We start from the raw sequence: 21,563 nt of genomic DNA, 5'->3' as shown, positions 1-21,563 counted from the left end.
GTCCCAGAATGAATGGGTTCCCGCCACTCAGATACAGGAGGAATTCTTGGTGGAAGAATTTCACGCCCTCTTTCCCCACAGACCCAAGCCCTGGCACATGGAAAGGGAGGGGGAGGAGGAGGAGGCACGGGAGAACAGCTCACCATGGCGCTGGGAAGCGGAGTTTGAGGAACCAGAGGATGAGGTATGGGTGTCGCCAAGATCCACCCAGTCAGAGGAAGGAGCAGATTGGCAAAACATTTTTACCCCCACCAGCTCTGACGCCACGGACTTTTTGGGATTCCCGTCCTCCCAGGCGGAAGGGGGGGGCTCGCAGGACTGGGGGGAGGTGTTCACACCAACGGGCTCGGAGAGCACCGAGTTTTTAGGCTTCCAGTCGTCACCGACACATGGGGGGGGCCTGGGGAGGGGTGAAGGAGAGCTTGGGAGGGGGGTGGATGTGAGGGACAGGGGATATCGCGAAGTCCCTCCCCTCCTGAGTTCAAGCCCGTCCCCGAGCAAAGGGGAAAGCAGGGAGAGTTCCGATTCCAGTGGGGAAGCAGGAAGTCGTGTCCGAGGCTCAGGCAAGGTAGAGGAGCCAGGGTCCCAGGTGGGACAGGAAGGGGCAAGTAAGGGGGGAAGACCCATCCCCCCAACTCCAGAATTACGCAGGAAGAGGAGGGGCAAGAGGATGGGTCTGCCAAAGCTTTTGTGTTGGAGAAAGACGCGCCAAAAGCCATTAGGAGGTTCTGAAACCGACTGACAACGTCGCTCCGTGTAAATAGCAATGACTTGAGCACTGTAAATACGCAGCACCAATAAAAGAATAAAATGCAGAGCTGCGTAGCGTCGTTACTCTGAAGTAGTCCACTCCGGCCACTGTGACACTAAACAAATACGAATTCAAACAATTGCCATGTCAACAATTTCCATTTTTTTGTGTCGTCGTAGCGTAACTTGCTTCTTACACAGCTGTTCGACAATTTCCATTCACTCCCTGGCTCTGTAAAACTGCATTAACAAAAAATTGAAGTATTCATTTAAGAGGAGAGCAAGCTTTCACCCAATTAAGCTGTGTTCTGATTATTTTTCTTCCTTAAATTCTTGCCACGAGGTAGTTACATCAATTGCTTTGCTGATTATATTGTACCACAAAATGGAATTTAATAACATATTTCTGTTCTTTCCTTCCAAAACCAGATCTGGTTTTATAAACAGCAAAATAACTCTCTTTGGAAGTATCCAAGTGCTAAGGATATGTTTGCAGTAAATTTAATATCACTGTATAATTTGTATTAACTGGAAGGAAGAGGTAGTGGCATAATCATTTTTAGAGTGTTTAAATAGCGCTGGATATTGATTCTAGTTGGGCCAAACTTCTAGGCTTTAATGGCAAAGCACATAAGCGCATGCAGCCATACCTATGAAACCCGGTTCAATTATTACTATACAGTGGTACCTCGGTTTATGAACACAATTGGTTCCGAAAGTCTGTTCATAAACTGAAGTGTTCATAAACTGAAGCGAACTTTCCCATTGAAAGTAATGGAAAGTAGATTAATCTGTTCCAGACGGTCCGCGGAGTACTTAAACTGAAGCGTTCATAAACTGAAGCGAACTTTCCCATTGAAAGTAATGGAAAGTGGATTAATCTGTTCCAGATGGGTCCGCAGAGTACTCAACCTGAAGCGTACTTAACCCGAAGTATGCGTGTAATTGGTTCCGGAAGTCTGTTCATAAACTGAAGGGTTCATAAACTGAAGCGAACTTTCCCATTGAAAGTAATGGAAAGTGAATTAATCCGTTCCAGATGGGTCCGCGGCGTTCGTAAACCGAAAATTCATAAACCGAGGTGTTCATAAACCGAGGTTCCACTGTACTATATTTACTTAAAATATGTATATCTATACACTGCCTCTTTTCCTAAGAATGAATCTCCAAAATGGCTGGCAGTAAGAGAAAATTTAGACACACACACACACACACACACACACACACACACACACACACATATATATATATATATATATATATATATATATATATATATATATATATAAACAAGATTTTTTTTTAAAAAAAATAATAATAATAGAAGAAATGCAGTGATGACTTATGAAGGCACTGGACATTGATGGGGACTGGTGGGTAGGGGGGTGAGTGGAGTCAATCTGTGGGGAAGACACCTTGTCCAGGTCCCTCTCAAACCTGGTGGTGCCTCTGATAGCAATATCCCATGGAGCTGCTTTGAGCTCTATGGAGGGAAGAGGAAGGGTATAAATTAAAAACACTGGACAGGGGAGACCCAGGTTCAAATCTGCACTCACGACATGATGCTCAGTATGTGGCCTTAGCTAGCCTATTTTACAGGGTTGTTGTGAAGATATGGCAGAGGACGGGCAGGGCAAGGACTGTGCATGCCACCTTGAAAGGGTTATAAATATGAATAACCCATAGTGATTTATCATTGATATTATTTTGCAAATATTACTTTATACTTCCTTACAAGTCAGATTTCCGCCTTTAAGCCTCAGTGTCGAAGACTGCATTGATCAATCGGCCGAATATACATTTTATGCCCCAGGACTTCACTGGGAGCCTTAATGACAACAGACTGATGTTATATTTGGGGTACATTATTCATTGCATCATTCGCAGATTAAACACTTGGTATCAGCTCCACTCTCGAGAAGTGAAGGCATAAAGCGAACGTATTACACAAAGCAATAATCCTCTATTGAGACATCGCACAATAGCGTGGGTAACATTAGTAGGGAATATTTATTATAAACAAAAGCCACTATTGAGGTTTTCAACTCATTAGAGGGAGGTCCGGGCAGATGACTGCATTATGGGAAATCTAAAGGGTTATGAAAGGAAAGATCTGTTTATCCACAAATGCATCCTCATAGATAAATTTGGAAGATCATTAGGCTTTTTTTTTTAAGCAGCTGAGATATATATTTGTGTTCTTTATTGGTGATGCTGGATTTTTAGCAGGGGAACAGGGAATAAACACTGAAAAATAAGAAATGGTTTTTAGCTTGATGACACTGTGTAAACCACCGATTTCCAAACTGTTTCTGAGGTTTCCTGAGCAGCTTTAAAGGCAGCAGAGGAGAATCTGGGGCCCACTAGATGCTGTTGGGCTCCAACTCTCATTCGCCCCAGTCTGCATGGCCAAGGATGATGGGAGTAGAATCTGTCAAGTCCGGTCTCTATTTCCCCCATCTTAAATTCAGGTCTAATATGCATTTTGCTTGAAATGCACATTTTTGCAAAGCAATATTTGCTAGCATGATGCATTTTTTTGTACATTGTTTTCAGTAATATATGCCTTTCTACGCACTCTTTACGCCAGTATATGCATTTTGGCTAGAGAACTGTATTGCAAAATTTGGGGAAACACGGGCGACTGTTTCAGTTTGCCTATTGCTTTGGGAAGTGTGAGTTAGGTAGGTTTCCCTTTAATTGCAAACTGAATCAAATTTCTCCTCCATCTCTAAGTAGTCAACAAGCAAGAGTTAGAGGGCTGCAGACTGACCACTCCATTCACAAGTCTCCCTGTTTGTGATCTATGAATGGGGCCAAGAAATGGGTGGATTCCCTGTGATGCACTGCTGCAGAGGAATGTTGACGATGTAGTCTGGGGTTCACCCAAGAAAATGAAGTGGCCCTATAGGGGCTAGCTAACACGGTGTACGAATTGGCTGCACACCCTCAAAAAGACTTCAGAAGCGTTAAGCAAATCTATTATTTCTGCCTTTCAAGTCATGCTAGGCAAATTCATTTCCCAGGAGGTGGAGGATTAACTAGCAGACTGGGTTTTTCTTCATCTTCCTTTCAACACTGACTGCGCTGGAAGACATGTAATGAACTAATTATATAAATCAAGATTTTGGGGGCAGTCTACTTACTTTGTGTCTGGTTTACAGATACAGGAAATCTGGTGATGGAATGGCTTTGCCACTTCAAATACAGCTGGGGCTATGGGATACACTTTGAATGACTCCCTCCATGAAAAAAAAAACTCTCCCAAAAAGAAAAAAGTAGTCCAACAAGGAATGAGCTGGGCTGGGACAGATCCCCCAATATTCCTTTTTTTAAAAAAAAAACAAAAAACATGTTTACATTGTGAAATGTTCAAAATGGATCCAAAATGACAGGACAAGTATGACAGCCTCAGGATTCTGACCACCTCATTCTGCCACAGGTGGAGACTAGGGGTGCATTCAGAAATGGGCACTGTAGCATTCACGTTCCTGATTATAATGTCATTGCTTTCTTCCCAGATCCCAGTGCTCCCTTTTCACTTTATTTATGTGTTGTGCTGTGTTAACTGTGGCTCTTTGATCAATATACCACCATGTTACGCTAAAGTTCAAATGGTGGGAGGAAACTGCATGCCGGAATACAACCCCAGATTTTGTCGTATGAAATTACAATGCAAAACCTCTATGATTTTCCAGGTTTAACGGGTTTGCAAATGGATCTTTTTTTTAAATGGAAGCAAACAATACAGAAAGGAGCACTAAACTTCCTTTACATTCTACTAGGTTTCCAGGAGTAGCATTTACATTGTGTGAAAGATGACACAAACTGTGGGAATTGCCAGGTAAGGAAACATCAGGAAAACAGAATGAAGTGTTGCCTGCAAGCACCCTATGCCTTGACCCTCAAGAGCAGGAATGTACCATATCAGCAAGTACTACCTCCAACATGTTGTTGTTGTTGTTTAGTCGTTTAGTCGTGTCCGACTCTTCGTGACCCCATGGACCATAGCACGCCAGGCACTCCTGTCTTGCACTGCCTCCCGCAGTTTGGTCAAACTCCAACATAGGTTTTACCAATCAGATAGGACAAGGTTTCGCATTTCAAAGGCAGACAATAGCCTTCTTTAGTCATTCAACTTCCATGGAATGAGTGGGAGAACAGGGATAAGCTCAGTGGCCTTCTCCATTCTGTCAGTCTCCATGTGTATGCAAACGTGTGTTGGTGAGCAAAAGCAAAGATGTTTATTCGGCTGTACGCCCATCATAAAACACAACACAACACAACAAATCAAATAAAAACCGCAGACTCGTACAAACCACAGATAATATAACACAATTCACAGCTCACAAGGACAAATATTAACAATTCAAAAAACATATCTTGAAGGTTTAAGATTAGGATTAAAAATTTAGGCGCCTAACTAAAATCAATATCTGATGTCATTTTTTTAAAAAAAAAATATTATAACTATCAATAATCAGCTAACATTCCATTCCGTCTCTTGTACGAGAGGACGGCTGTTAGGAATTTAGCAACCTGTAGAGTAATATAAGGGTCCACATCTTGAAGAACCCAAACTAGCTGAAGGTCAACTGGATTGTCAGCCATAGGCTGGATTGACGTGTGTTGGTGTGCATGCTGAACTGAGTCTCTGACCCGAGTGAATGAAAGTCTAGTTTTGCTCTTGCCTGGGGGCCAGATAGAAAGGCTTAGAGGGCCACATTTGACCCCTGGACTTGATGTTTTCCAACCTTGGCATTGCTACAGTTAAGAAGAACCATCTCTGATTGGGAAGGCCGGTCATCTAAACTCATCACAAGTGCACCTAAATTCTAGTTTTGAACCAACTGTTAACTTCCAGAAAGTTCTAACACCACTCATTAATTTCAAACAACACACACCACATTCTAAGAGAATCCAGGATCCACCCTCCCCCCACTCCCATTAATGACAGAATAACCCACTACTGATTTGGCTTGGGACTGGAGCTCCAGTTGTTAACTTTTGCAAGTGGGCAAATATTAGAAAAGTTAAGATAAGAAAGTAGGGCTTGGAAGCCAATTTTCTTCTCATTTCTGCATTGCATGTGGCATAAAAATAGATTCCTTTTGTTTCCGTAATGGATTTTACAAAGCAATCGCAGTGGGCTGGGAGCTCTGCAATCTGACAAAACAAATATTTCTTTTCACAGAAAAGTACATATGAGTTCCCACCACCCCCATCACCCAAAAAATCTCGTGAAGCTTTTCAGAACCCAGCACACGTCCTTTCCTCTCCGCAACTCATTTTCCCCTCTTTTTGTGACAACCGAGGCAATAATTCACAGCTCACTGGGTCTCCTAAATAACCCCCTTTATATTTACATGGTAGGCATCCCCCCATTACCCAGCAGGGATCAGCTGTACTGGCAGTCAGTCATTACGCATTCTTAAGATGCTGGAAGTTTAACATACCCCTTCCCTAGTTAGCATCTCTCTTTTCTTTTCTTTTCTTTCTTTCTAATAGTAATAATAATAATAAAATCCCCCTCACGTGGTTACTGTCTTAAAACCAAACAACAACCTAACTGTGCCATTTTGCAATTTTCAAGTGCTTCCTTCTCTGGGCCTCATCCAGACTCCCACATTAAAGCTCAGATGTGTTTCATCATGCCAAGGACTGCTACTTTCCTTCCCTCTCTCCTCCCCCCCTTATAGGAGATTAAATGAGGCACTTGAGTTTCTTTGCGAAACTTTTCTAAGTGTCGACTTGCTCAGCCTTACGCACTGCAGTTAATTTAATCCAGAGGCATTCAGGAGTCTGGGAAAGAACAACACTTTCACCCGTCGCTAAATAACGAGAGCTTTCTTGAGAGGCCAAAAATGAACTTGAAAAGGAAAGGGGGGGAGGATATCTATCTGTATATACAGTAAATGAAAGATACATTGTTTGGTTCCAGAAGAGAGTTCTTTAAAAACCAATTTAGCAATTGGTATGGAGGATTAACTACTAAGATTCCTGGGTTCAGACAGATTTCTTATCAACCCTAATTTTGCCCTGGGTTTTTAAAAGGACCATAATTTAAACTGTATCTTGGTGTCTCCATATGTCTGCCAGCGTCAACTACCTGCCTCCTACATCTTGTATCAGCTGCACCAGGTGTCTAAAGCCACGTAATCCTCAGATCTTGGGGTGCAGCTCTACCCACTGAACCTGCACCCACTCCAGTGTCCATAAAAAGCCACTCGAAGGAAAGCATATTCTTTACTCCTCTCCCCACACCCTCCAATCAACTTAAGTGACTCCTATGAACCCATCTATCTGTAAGTTTGGAAGTTTTGTACCTAAGCGCCCCTTTCTCAGGCCTGGTATACCCATACCCACAAAACACAAGGGGGGGTTAAGGGTGTGTTAAAAAAACAAACAACCCTGTAATTGCTGCTGGGGGAGAACAAATGCAGCTATCATTCTGCAATTTGCTTCAATGCCTCAATAAGGACAACCATGCCTGAAAATTTCATCCACTTCTGCCAGAAAATTGAAAATCTTAAAGACACCCAACTGAAGAGCTCCTAGATGCATTTTCCTGTAATATGATAATCTACTATGGAGGGGCTACTATGCCTGCAAATTTCATCCATTTCTGTCCAAAGGGGGAAAAGAGACCTATTTTATTAGTGAACAGGGTGGGAACTGGAGCTTTGTTTTTCTTGAAGCGGAATTGACCCTGAGTCAAATTGAGCAGAATACAAAGCACCTGGGGAAGAGGCGAGCTGCTTCCCAAAGTGCAGATTCTAGGTCTGAAATGAATCTTGAGGTTGGTGTACAGTCACTCTTATTGAACAGTCCTCCGAGATACTAATTGCTTGAGTTACTAGTCATCCATGAAGCATATGCCGAGCACATTCAAAATGGTTCAGAATTATCTCCCCAAGTCATAAATCTTTCATAGGTACAATTATGAGTGAACAGTGGTAGAAAAAGCACATTCAACAGTTGAAGTCAGGTTGGTTTACTGAAATAAAATTGCAAAATTAAATTTAGATGAACTTAATTAAAAGGGGGAATTAATTTAATATGGACATTCATCACATGCCCATTGAAGCCCTTTCTTGTGTCAAGAAAATATATTGAAGCGTGAATTCAAAAGCCACATAAATGGTGAAGTGAAGTGTGAATGGATGGACAAATAATGTAGTCTTGCAACGAGCGCATGATGTGGGTGCCACTACCCCCAGTCAAGTTACTGAAGAAATAATGCCTTTTTAAAGAGACTGTGTGTGGTGGCTGGTGCCCATTGAGGGTGCTGCGGCAGAAGGCAGGGACACCAAACAGTAGGTGGAACCAGAGCCAATGAGAGGCAGAACCAACTCATTCTAGTTTTGTCCCCATCCTCCTTCCTGCTGAATACTACAAAGGCAACACTGAGACTAAGGAAAAGGAAGATGACACCCCCTGAGACTGATGGTAAGTAGGAAGGCAGGCAGGTGGGGGCTGGCTGATTGCAGAGTGAGGTCTTTGATACAAGCCTCCATTGATCTCAGTGGATGAGTTGCTAGGGAACATGGTGAAAGGCTAATTTTAAAAGTTAAAAACTGAAATGGTACAGTCCTTCCAAAATGGTACCATGCCAGTTTTCACTTGAAATCTTTTCATTGTTTGGAATGCCCATCCCGTGTTAATATCTACCGACTAAGAGAGAAGAGGTCCCCCACCACCACTTTACTTTCAGTTGTTAAGGTTTAACCTGGGTAGGAGAGGCCAGCATGGAGGGGATGGTGCAGCAGAACTGCAGCGGAAACGGGGCAGGACAGCAGTGGCATCGGGGTTGCAAAGATGCACCAGGGGAAGCAACGGATTAGCTCTGCTGGTGCCCCTGTACAGTCCTGACCTCACTGGTTCCCTACTGCCTGACTCTTGCACCATCCTGTTAAGTGGGAGTAATGCCAGAGTCAGGAGGGCGGCTCTGTAGCATCAAACCATTACACTGGCTGCTCCTGAACATGGGACATGATTCTCATAAGAGAGTGACCAATCACTCCATTTTTTCCCTTTATTCCAGCAGGGCTGTGGGTGTGGGTGTGAAGGGGAGGGGAGGGGGTTGTTGCCTCTTAAACAACTGGAAATGAGGTTGTTCCCCGCCTGTTAAATCTACTTAAGGTGACCACATACACACTTAGGGCGGACACATGGAAAAAAGGGGAATGTATCACACACACACACACCCAAAAAAGGGGAGTGCAGAATATGTTTTTGATTAGCATCCACTTTGCACATGCCAATTTACAGGTATATATTCAGGCACAGAACTACTGCTATAATTTAAATAGAAATAAAAGGCCCCTCACCCTAGAGGGGAAGACTGTGACTAGGCGAGCTGCTGAACTGGTGCTAACCAGCAGTTAAGACAACTTCAAGGCCCCTCCAGCAATCCCATCTTGGAGTTCCTGATCTCCAAACCAGAGAGCCAGAGAGCCCTTCAAACAGAGGACTCATTCAAACAGAGAATGCTCTCTGCACAGCAGGCCCCCTTGGATCTACTGCAACTCATCCAGAAACCTGCCAGCAGATCCTGATCTATCTTCTGTTGCTTGCCTCCAACTCAAGGTATATCCCGATAGACTTGGACCTCTTTTCAAAGTAAGGAAACGGGCAACTGAACTTCAATATTTTTATACTGTAAACCAGCCTGTGATCTTTAGATGAGTGGCGGTGTATAATTTGCATAAATAATAAGAATATTGGGGCTCAGACCTTAAAGAATTAGCAACAGATCAGCGCTGCAATGAAGGCATGCCATCTCGATCTGTCAAGGGGGAACATCGAATTTTCCATGTGTCTTTACTTCCCACAAGCACCAGGCATATATCTCTAATCTTACCACTGATCCTTAAGCGATTGGCGTTGATGCTCCCATACGGGCTGACCTTGGCTCAGATGCAGGCAAACCTGTTGAAGAGAGAGGAGAGAAGGTTGTTAATGAAATAGATGCTTGTTTTCAAACTTCAACAGGCTAGGTACACATGGGAAGTGTGGCCTGTCAATGGCTGGAAGGAAGTTTAATGATGAAACCAGGGCTGTCTAAAGCATATGCGTTGCTGGGGATCGGCCCAGCGCCCCCACCCAGGTTGCCTAGTCCCAGGCGCACAGGAGGGCGGAGCTGGCTGGCTGCCTCAGCGTCTTGCTGGCTCAGTCACCCCCGAACTCACGGCACAGAGCTGCCTGCAGAAGAAGAGCCCGTCACGGCGCTCCAATCGATGGATGGGCTCTTCCCCGGACTCAACTCTCGGGCCCCGGACTCTCGGCCTGGTGCCCCTAAGAGCCCGCCGCCCAGGTGCCCCGCACCGCAAGTGCCTATCGGTAAGTTGGCTCTGGATGAACTCACTAAAAGAGGGAAAGGAACACCTACAACACTCACACGCCAACTACAGAACCTGGCTACTGATTTCCCAGAGACAATTTTGATTAGAGGCATTGTGTCCTGATGATACAGTCACCAGCACTCAACCAGGAAGGAACAACAGAGCACGACATGGTTAGTTTTAATAAAGAGCACAAACACACATATAATTAAAGGTCAGCACAGGGAGGGACAATAAAGTACCAATTATTTCATTAAAATCCCCAAGATGCCTCCAAGTTCAGAGACATTTCATTCCTCTCAGTTCTCCTTCGGGAATCTTTCTTCAAATATCAGAAAACAAGGATAAAGATCTGGCATTTTGCATCTTTTAAAAACAAAAGCAAGGAGCATGCACTAAGCCAGATGCACATTCTAATAAAAGGATGTTTTGACATCTATAATTATGATCGTGTTATGTGGGGCCTACACACAGGCTGAGGGGTGCTGCTCATCCAACTAAGGTCACATCTGCACCATTTTTAAAGCACTCTCGCACCACTTTAACAGTCCTGGTTCCCGCTCGTGAGAATCTTGGGAACTGCACTTGGTTAAGGGTGTTGAGAGCTGTTAGGATAGCCCTCACAGAGCTACAGTTTCCAGCACCTTGGGGGAAGCTTACCTTCCAAGTCCCGGACTGCAGAATCCGGGACCGGCAGCTGTGTGACACCGGAAGTTGCGTCGACATAACTTCCGGTGTTGCTTTGCCCTTCTATGGGCACCAAAAATGTCCGCCGCTGGCCTCGAAAGTCGCTTGTATGCATGTCAGGAAGTGCGTCACGCAACTTCCGGTGTTGCTCTGCCCATCTATGGGCACCAAAAATAGCCGCCGCCTACACCAGAAGTCACGTCTATGCACTTCCGGACATGCGTAGATGTGACTTTTGAAGCCGGCGGCAGCCATTTTTGGTGCCCATAGAAGGGCGGAGCGACACCGGAAAGAAAAAAAATGGTCGCCGGCAGGAGAAAATAACGGAGAAAAATGGGAGACGAAGTGATACGGGGGTCCACCGGGAAAAGGTAAGTAAAAACGGGGGTTTCCCGAGGGAAATGGGGTACTTGGCAGCTATGGGGGGAAGTGCATTCTGTGGGTGTGATGTGGGTTCTCTGGGCATTCCACATAAACAATAAAACTCAATTCACAATAAAAGCGAACATGAAATAAACCACAAAAGCAAAAAAACCAGCAACTCGCCCACCCTTACCAGCTAAAATCAGCATAAATTCCTGCAGATAAAAGGATAAAACCAGCATGAAGCTGAGCCAAGGGACAACTGTGCAAAAAACCCGACGCAACCAGATTCTAATTCAAAGAGCAGTGGTTCTCTTCACCTGCTGCCTAAACAGGGTGCCACCACTCAAAAGGGCTTGTCCTTGGGAGCAATCCGCCTCACTTTATTAGACGGGGGGAACCTTAGACAGGCCTCCAAAGAAGATATCAAGATATCTGCACTATGAATCAATAGCTATAGCACAACAACTTTAAACAGTCAGGACTCCCCCCAAAGAATTCTGGGATCTAAAGGTTGTTATCCCTCCCCATTAGAAAAAAGTTAGTCTTAGAAAAGTTTCTACTGGTAGGATACAGTTGCTTACTGTTATTCGGAGCATGAGTCTTAGAGGCACAGACCTGCCTTTGGGTAGGAGTGAGAGTGAATATCCCCTTCATGGATCAATGCCTTGTCGTGGCGAAGGGGCTTGAATAACTCAGAGAAGCTATGAGCTATGCCATGCAGGGCCACCCAAGATGGACAGGTCATAGTGGAGAGTTTTGACTAAACGTGATCCACCTGGAGAAGGAACTGGCAAGCCACTCCAGTATCCCTGCCAAGAAAACTCCATGGACAAAGACAACAGGCATATAAAAGTTATGACGCTGGAAGATGAGCCCCTCAGGTCGGAAGGCGTCCAACATGCTACTGAGGAAGAGCGGAGGACAAGTACAAGTAGATTCAGAGCTGATGAAGCGGCTGGGCCAAAGCCGAAAGGACGCTCAGTTGCGGATATGCCTGGAAGCGAAAGGAAAGTCCGATGCTGTAAAGAAAAATATTGCATAGGAACCTGGAATGTAAGAACCATGAGTGGAGGTAAGCTGGATGTGGTCAAAAATGAGATGACAAGAATAAATATCGACATCCTGGGCATCAGTGAACTAAAATGGAAGGGAATGGGCGAATTCAGTTCGGGTGACTATCATATCTACTACTGTGGGCAAGAATCCTGTAGCAGAAATGGAGTGGCCCTCATAGTCAACAAAAGAGTGGCAAAAGCTGTAATGGGATGCAATCTCAAAAATGACAGAATGATCTCGATACGAATCCAAGGCAGACCTTTTAACATCACAGTAATCCAAGTTTATGCACCAACTACCAGTGCTGAAGAAAGTGAAATTGACCAATTCTATGAAGACCTACAACAACTTCTAGAAATGACACCAAAGAAGGATGTTCTTCTCATTACAGGGGATTGGAATGCTAAAGTAGGGAATCAAGAGATAAAAGGAACAACTGGCAAGTTTGGCCTTGGAGTTCAAAATGAAGCAGGGCAAAGGCTAATAGAGTTCTGTCAAGAGAACAAGCTGGTCATCACAAACACTCTCTTCCAACAACACAAGAGACGACTCTACATATGGATATCACCAAATGGGCAGCATCGAAATCAGATTGATTATATTCTCTGCAGCCAAAGATGGAGAAGCTCTATACAGTCAGCAAAAACAAGACCTGGAGCTGACTGTAACTCAGATCATCAGCTTCTTATAGCAAAATTCCAGCTTAAACTGAAGAAAGTAGGAAAAACCACTGGGCCAGTAAGATACAATCTGAATCAAATCCCTTATGAATACACAGTGGAAGTGAGGAACAGGTTTAAGGATTTAGATTTGGTGGACAGAGTGCCTGAAGAACTATGGATGGAGGCTCGTAACATTATACAGGAGGCAGCAACGAAAACCATCCCAAGGAAAAGGAAATGCAAGAAAGCAAAATGGCTATCCAACGAGGCCTTACAAATAGCGGAGGAGAGGAGGCAAGCAAAATGCAAGGGAGATAGGGAAAGATACAGGAAACTGAATACAGATTTCCAAAAAACAGCAAGGAGAGACAAGAGGGTCTTCTTAAATGAGCAATGCAAAGAAATAGAGGAAAACAATAGAATGGGGAAAACCAGAGATCTGTTCAAGAAAATTGGAGATATGAAAGGAACATTTCGTACAAAGATTACCATAATCAAGGACAAAAGTGGTAAGGACCTAACAGAAGCAGAAGACATCAAGAAGAGGTGGCAAGAATACACAGAGGAATTATACCAGAAAGATATGGAGGTCTCATACACCCCAGGTAGTGTGGTTGCTGACCTTGAGCCAGACATCTTGGAGAGTGAAGTCAAATGGGCCTTAGAAAGCATTGCTAATAACAAGGCCAGTGGAAGTGATGATATTCCAGCTGAACTATTTAAAATTTTAAAAGATGATGCTGTTAAGGTGCTACACCCAATATGCCAGCAAGTTTGGAAAACTCAGCAATGGCCAGAGGATTGGAAAAGATCAGTCTACATCCCAATTCCAAAGAAGGGCAGTGCCAAAGAATGCTCTAACTACCGCACAATTGCGCTCATTTCACACGCTAGCAAGGTTATGCTTAAAATTCTACAAGGCAGGCTTAGGCAGTATGTGGACCGAGAACTCCCAGAAGTGCAAGCTGGATTTCGAAAGGGCAGAGGAACCAGAGACCAAATAGCAAACATGCGCTGGATTATGGAGAAAGCTAGAGAGTTCCAGAAAAACGTCTACTTCTGCTTCATTGACTATGCAAAAGCCTTTGACTGTGTCGACCACAGCAAACTATGGCAAGTTCTTAAAGAAATGGGAGTGCCTGATCACCTCATCTGTCTCCTGAGAAATCTCTATGTGGGACAAGAAGCTACAGTTAGAACTGGATATGGAACAACTGATTGGTTCAAAATTGGGAAAGGAGTACGACAAGGTTGTATATTGTCTCCCTGCTTATTTAACTTATATGCAGAATTCATCATGCGAAAGGCTGGACTAGATGAATCCCAAGCCGGAATTAAGATTGCCGGAAGAAATATCAACAACCTCAGATATGCAGATGACACAACCTTGATGGCAGAAAGCGAGGAGGAATTAAAGAACCTTTTAATGAGGGTGAAAGAGGAGAGTGCAAAATATGGTCTGAAGCTCAACATCAAAAAAACTAAGATCATGGCCACTGGTCCCATCACCTCCTGGCAAATAGAAGGGGAAGAAATGGAGGCAGTGAGAGATTTTACTTTCTTGGGCTCCTTGATCACTGCAGATGGTGACAGCAGTCACGAAATTAAAAGACGCCTGCTTCTTGGGAGAAAAGCAATGACAAACCTAGACAGCATCTTAAAAAGCAGAGACATCACTTTGCCGACAAAGGTCCGTATAGTTAAAGCTATGGTTTTCCCAGTAGTGATGTATGGAAGTGAGAGCTGGACCATAAAGAAGGCTGATCGTCGAAGAATTGATGCTTTTGAATTATGGTGCTGGAGGAGACTCTTGAGAGTCCCATGGACTGCTAGAAGATCAAACCTATCCATTCTTAAGGAAATCAGCCCTGAGTGCTCCCTGGAAGGACAGATCGTGAAGCTGAGGCTCCAATACTTTGGCCACCTCATGAGAAGAGAAGAATCCTTGGAAAAGACCCTGATGTTGGGAAAGATTGAGGGCACTAGGAGAAGGGGACGACAGAGGACAAGATGGTTGGACAGTGTTCTCGAAGCTACGAACATGAGTTTGACCAAACTGCGGGAGGCAGTGCAAGACAGGAGTGCCTGGCGTGCTATGGTCCATGGGGTCACGAAGAGTCGGACACGACTAAACGACTAAATGACGACGACGAGAGTGAATATATCACTGGTTTATTTCTACTTCAATTCCAAGGCTACCTGGTCAGCTGTGCTTTGTTTTACAAAATGATTGGCTAGGATTTTGGAAGTGTTACTCATTCAATAGTAGAACGTCATTTTTTAAAAAGATTGGATTTTAATGTCAATGTTTGTACTGTATTTGATTTTTATTCTGTGTACTGTTCTGAAATTATTAATTTTGTTGTCTTTGAGTTCAGTTTGGTATATTGCTAGATCTGTTTTGTTTTGAATTGTATTCGACCTGCACTTTGTATGTTGCTTTGAGATTCCTTCCTACTGTGTTTTATTTTTATATTGTATATTGATTTGAGTTTTTGTTCGTTTGAAAATCGATCTTTGTATTGTATTGTATTGCATTGTATGTAGTTTTGATATTCTTTCGTACGGTACTTGTCCTCTGCTTTGTGCAATGTTCTGAAACTCTGTTATACTGTATTTGGTTTTGATTTTCTGTACATCACTTTGAGAGTCTTTTGAATATAAAGCAGTTAAGAAATTTACTAAATTTTACACACACACACACACACACACACACACACACACACACACACACCTTTTTCCATCCCTTGGTTTCCAAATACTGTAATGCCTTCAGCCAATCTGGAAGGAAAGTATAAAGAGATTCCTTATGCCGAGTGTGCATGTGTTTGTGATACTGAGGAGGTGGGAAATGTAGTAGCTCATATATATTTTTTGGAAGATCATTTGAGTGCAAGAGCTGGCTGGACCCTGACTGATTTTTGTGATCTGTTAACAGACCACAATGAAACATTTACAAACAAGGTGGCCCCCTTTATAGCAGCAGCTCAAGAAATTTGCCAGGATTTCCCAAAGATGTCTGCCATGGACTGCAAAGAGGGCCATCTGCAATAGTATTTTGATGCTGTAGTCAATCTTGGTTTGCACTGATAATTATGAGGGTTGCATGCTCTTGGTGTAATTATTAGTGCAATGTTTTGCCCCTGCTTTCCTGTTGCTTGTCCTGCTAGGAGTTCAGATTTGCTACCGATTTGTGATTGCTGGTACCTGCACTATCCCCATGTTTTGTGATGGCCACTGTGCCACAGTCAGCATCCCTGCCATCACGTCATCATAGCTTTTGAATAAAACCACCTGCAAAAATGGGGGGGGGGCAACCATAACCACTCAATCACCTGCCTTGCATGCAGAAGTTTGCAGGTTCATTCTCTAGCATCTCCACGTTGAGCTGGACTCATGCAGACACAGAAAGAAATTAATACCTTTTTAAAAATAAATAAATAAAAGCATTATTATACCGGTATGTGTGCTCTCAAAATCTGATATGACAAGAGCGGAGAGGAGCTGCACAGTCACAGTAAGAGAACTCTGCAATTTAAAACTTTCATGTGCCAGGGTGGTCGGGGAGCGAACTATGTTTAACATTGGATTGCTTTTAATGCTGTAATATATATAGCAGCTTTGAGGGCTTTGCTATCAAGAAGACATACATACAAGTGTAGAGGGTCATGTAAATCTCTGCAAGATCTGGTACGACGATGAGAGCCCTCCAACGAACAGCAATTTAAGCAAATGAACCAGGAGCTGTGGTCTGGTTTCATCAGCAGAGTGGTATATTTTGCCAGGGAACGGCATAGGAAGAGGAGGCAGCCGCAAGGGAACATTTTTGTAGACGAGTTCATCTTCATGCTCAAAAGACAGCAATATGGCCCACCAGTACAATTAGTGTTCCAGTGATCCGAATCTGCTTCTGCATCTCTGGAGATAACAGCTGACTCATCCCAGGCAAATGCAGGCAAAATGTGGGGCAAGTGAATTTACTTGCTTTACTTTGTCGTTGTAAGGCATATGTCGAAATAGATTCAATGCCAGTCCTGCTCAGAGAAGACTCATGGGAGTGAATGGATATGACAAGCTTAGGTTCATTACATGTATAAGTCGGTCTACTCTATTCTGGGTAGGATTTAGCTGCGGGAAAAAAACCTATTGTCCCTTCCTTTAGGAGATTCTTTTCAATTCTGAATATGCAGCTAGAGTAGATGTTGGCCTCCAGTTGTCTGCAGTGTCTGACTCTCATCAACCCCAACCAGCATGGCCAATGGTCACCACGACAGCTGTAGTCCTACATTGGAGGGGTACAGGTTAGCCAACACAATCTACATTGCATTACTAAGGGTTTTTATTGTTCTGGGGAAAGGGATTCAATAATATGGCTATAGCTCAAAGGATTTGTACCCCTGCACAAAGAGAATAATGTATTTGCTTGCTCTTTTAAAAAAAGTTATATTTTATTGAATTTCAATACATAGTAAATTTATCTTTTGTTTTTGTCGACTCCTCACCCCATTTTCCATTGTGTTTTTAGTTCTCCCTCCTTTGCTGTATCTTACTTTCTAACTCTTATATCATAACAACAATACTATAATCTCTAATTCCTTCTGTTGCTCATAGTTCAAATCCTACTTGCAAGTTCATCATACTGTAGTGTTTCTTTAAGTAATCCGAAAAAGGCTTCCTTTCTTCCACAAAGCAATCACCATTCAGTTCTCTTAATTTTGCTAGTAGCTTTGCAAATTCTGCATAGTTCATCACCTTATCATAGCTGCCAAGTTTTCCCTTTTCTCGCGAGGAAGCCTATTCAGCATAAGGGAAAATCCCTTAAAAAAGGGATAACTTGGCAGCTATGCACCTTATTTATCCATTTTTCTATGTGGGGAACTTCTTCCTTCCACTTCTGTGTGTAAACAATCCTAGCTGCTGTTGTTACATACACATTTGCTTACTATTTATATAGTCATTTTAGGAGAAGATTTCTTTGCATGCATTCTGTAATCACTTGCAAACAGGGTCAATTCCAGATTGGATATGTTTCCTCCTTTAAGGCAATCAATTGCAAAATCTGCTCTACTAGTTACAAAAACCCAGGCTCAACATATAAAAGTCAAGGAGGCACCTTGTATTTCTGGTCATCTTATTTGCTAGTCACCATCTTAGTCACATGTATGTATGAGTATTTTAAAATCCCTATTAATCTTTTTTATTGCTTTCCTTTTTAACTTTAGAGGAGCAAATGGGTGGTAGAGAAATTTGCTTTGCATTTCAATGTGAACCCACCTAATTCGCACTTTCTGAAACAACATGCAAACCAAAACACAGCCATCCTCTGAAATTTGCACTTCTTTAAATTTTGCAACTTAGTTCTCCAACCAGGTAACGTATCTAAAAATGCATATACTAGGGGAAAGTGTGCATATGAATGCAAATATTAGTGAAAATAACATACAAAAATGCATTATACTAAGGAAAATGTAACCAGAACCTTTAAGTGGTTTACACAAAACCCCAAACATTAGCGTTGTAATAAAAAGCAGCAGCTGAAAATAGGCGAAAATTCAAAAACCAATAATTAAGCTAACAGATTAAAACACATGCTAACTTCTACAGTCTAGATAGGCTTGTCTGTTTTATTTGGGAATAAAAGGTAAAGGGACCCCTGACCATTAGGTCCAGTCGTGACTGACTTGAGGTTGCGGCACTCACCTCGCATTATTGGCCAAGGGAGCTGGCGTACAGCTTCCAGGTCATGTGGCCAGCATGACAAAGCCGCTTCTGGCGAACCAGAGCAACACACGGAAACGCCATTTACCTTCCCGCTGGAGTGGTACCTATTTATCTACTTGCACTTTGACATGCTTTCGAACTGCTAGGTTGGCAGGAGCTGGGACCGAGCAATGGGAGCTCACCCCGTCGCGGGGATTCGAACCGCTGACCTTCTGATCAGCAAGCCCTAGGTTCTGTGGTTTAACCCACAGCACCACCCTGTTTTATTTAGGAATAAAATACCATAATTATGGGTTACAAACATTTGTGGGCCCTTCAACATTTCTCTCATGAAAATAGGGCCTCCTACCAAACCCTCCAATATTTCTCCAATGAAAATAGGGATGTCCTAAGGAAAAGTGGGACATTCCAGGATCAAATCAGAAACTGGGACAGCTTCTGTAGATATGGAACTGTCCCTGGGAAATAGGGACTCTTGGGAGGGTCTGCATACTGAATTTTGAGAAAGCGATGTGGGCACCAGGCAGAAAATGGCTGCTGTAGCACAAGATGGCTGTATTGTGCATGTAGCAAAATACAACATACCATAGCAGGAAAAGAGACAAGAGCATTATATGGTGCAGAAACGCCTCCCGGTTCTCTCCCCCCCCCATTAAAGGGAATAAAGACACCTATATCAGCCACTGCCAAGTTCAGTCACAGAGAGAAACTGGTATTCAGAAAGGAAAGTTGAATGGGTGGTCACTTTTGTCTTCCAATGAAATTGGGTATGTTTAAGGGAGCGTGTTCAATGCAAGAGACACAGCTAGTACAAACAGGAAGAGTCAGGAAGAGCAAACAGTCTCTGTGGATTTCTGAAGTGATGTTTACTGAGATCTTTCACAGGTGCCATGAGAGGAACTGGTGGTCATTCTCCTGGGCAGAACAGTGCCAGTCCCTGAAGTAAATAAATAGCACTCAGACCCAGCTATTTCCTTCTCATTTGATCTCAGAGCTGCTTAGCATGTTTTTCTAAACCTGTAAAAAGTTTTCATGGTCAGGGGTGGAGGTTTTCCCCACTGAGCTGAAGATTTGATTAACCTAAGTAAGATTTTATGTGGTATTAAATTAAAACCCTAGTGAGTTTTTAATACCCAATCTAGAAATTCTCTCTAGAGAGGGTTGAAGAATCTGATTATGTTACACATAAAAGGAGTTTATCACCCTGCTAGTGAAATCATATTATGTTATTCTTTCATTAGGGTGCAAATGAAGTGTCCTGTGCAAGTGGCCACAAGGTCAGGATGATTTAAGAATCTTGTGTTTGACAGCAGAAGGCAAATGAGCGGAGAAACTGAATTTAAGCAAGGGCCAATTTAAGGAAGCACATTCTATGTAGAATCGTTGGGGAGGTGGGGTAGAGAAGTAGTAGTAATGCAGTAGGAAAACAGGACACATCATGTGACAGGCTGAGGGAAGAGAACATAACTTGGTCAACTTCATGATGAATAAGGGATAAATAAGGGAGGAGTTAAAAATCAGAGGATACGGCCCCAAATTCTAAAGTATTTATTATGTGTAGGGGGACAGAAAGGGAGGTGGAAAGCAGTAGGGATGGGGAGAAATTCAACTGGGGACACATTTAAAGGTGAACCTACCTAATTCACACTTCCCAAAAGAATGCATTAACCACAACACAGTCATCCCTTAAAATTTGCCATTCTCCAAATTTTGCAGCCCAAAAATGCACATACAGTCGTACCTCGGAAGTCAAACAGAATCCGTTCCAGAAGACCGTTTGACTTCCAAAACGTTCAGGAACCAAGGCATGGCTTCCAATCGGAAGCCATGGCGGACGTTTGGGTTCCAAAGAACATTCGCAAATTGGAACAATCACTTCCAGGTTTGCGGCGTTCGGGAGCCAAAACATTCATCTCGCAAGGCGTTCGACTTCCAGGGTTTGAATGTACCAGGTACAGGCTGCACACAAAATGCACATATTAGTTTAAAAAAAAGCATACAGAAATGCATTATCTTAGGAACACAGCAAAGTGCCTTATACATACCAAGTCAGAGCATTGCTCCATCTAGCACAGTACTATATTCACTGCCTGCAGCTAGAGTCCAGGATTTCAGGCAGGACTCTCTCCCAACTCTACCTGGCAATGTTGGATTTTGAACCTGGGACCTACTGCATGCAAAGCAGATTCTCTAGCACTAGCTATGGCCCTTCCCCTTTCCCCCTTTAGGGAAAACCACTTTGCAAAAATGTGTATACTAGGATAAATATGCACTGAAACGATATGAAGAAAACAATTTGCAATCATATGTTTGCAATGTGGAGAGCAGGACTTAAGATGGGGAAAATGAGAAACCTGGAGAAACTGAAAAGGACAGATATGCTCATCCCTAAGTAAGAGTTGTATCGGGACGCGGGTGGCGCTGTGGTCTAAACCAGTGAACCTCTTGGGCAGGGGTCAGCAACCTTTTTCAGCCATGGGCCGGTCCACTGTCCCTCAGACCATGGGGTGGGCTGGACTATGTTTTTTTTTGGGGGGGGGAAACCTGAACAAATTCCTATGCCCCACAAATAACCCAGAGATGCATTTTAAATAAAAGGACACGTTCTACTCATGTAAAAACACGCTGGTTCCTGGACAGTCCGTGGGCCAGATTGAGAAGGTGATTGGGCCGCATCCGGCCCACAGGCCTTAGGTTGCCTACCCCTGCTCTTGGGCTTGCCGATCAGAAGGCTGGCGGTTCGAATCCCTGCAACGGGGTGAGCTCCCGTTGCTCGGACCCTGCTGCTGCCAACCTAGCAGTACGAAAGCACGCCAAAAAGTTCAAGTAGATAAATAGGTACAGCTCCAGCGGGAAGGTAAAAGGTTTCTGTGTGTTGCTCTGGTTTCAGTGTTCCGTTGCACCGGAAGTGGCTTAGTCATGCTGGCCACATGACCCGGAAAAACTGTCTGCGGACAAACGCCGGCTCCCTTGGCCT

The 21,563-nt window shown here is 43.5% G+C and overlaps 1 long non-coding RNA gene across 1 annotated transcript in view; it reads right to left on the bottom strand.

Annotated features, from left to right (window-relative positions):
* Positions 1-9,262: 9,262 nt before the first annotated feature.
* The window catches only part of LOC132593168 (uncharacterized), a 149,708-nt gene continuing 137,407 nt past the window's right edge, over positions 9,263-21,563 (bottom strand). The window contains exon 4 of the long non-coding RNA XR_009558535.1: positions 9,263-9,681. This is a non-coding gene — a long non-coding RNA (uncharacterized LOC132593168). The remainder of the gene's footprint in view (positions 9,682-21,563) is intronic.

This window comes from Zootoca vivipara, chromosome 14, assembly GCF_963506605.1.
Source record: "Zootoca vivipara chromosome 14, rZooViv1.1, whole genome shotgun sequence".
NCBI classification, from domain to species: domain Eukaryota; kingdom Metazoa; phylum Chordata; class Lepidosauria; order Squamata; family Lacertidae; genus Zootoca; species Zootoca vivipara.
This window is presented reverse-complemented; position numbering and strand designations above follow the sequence as displayed.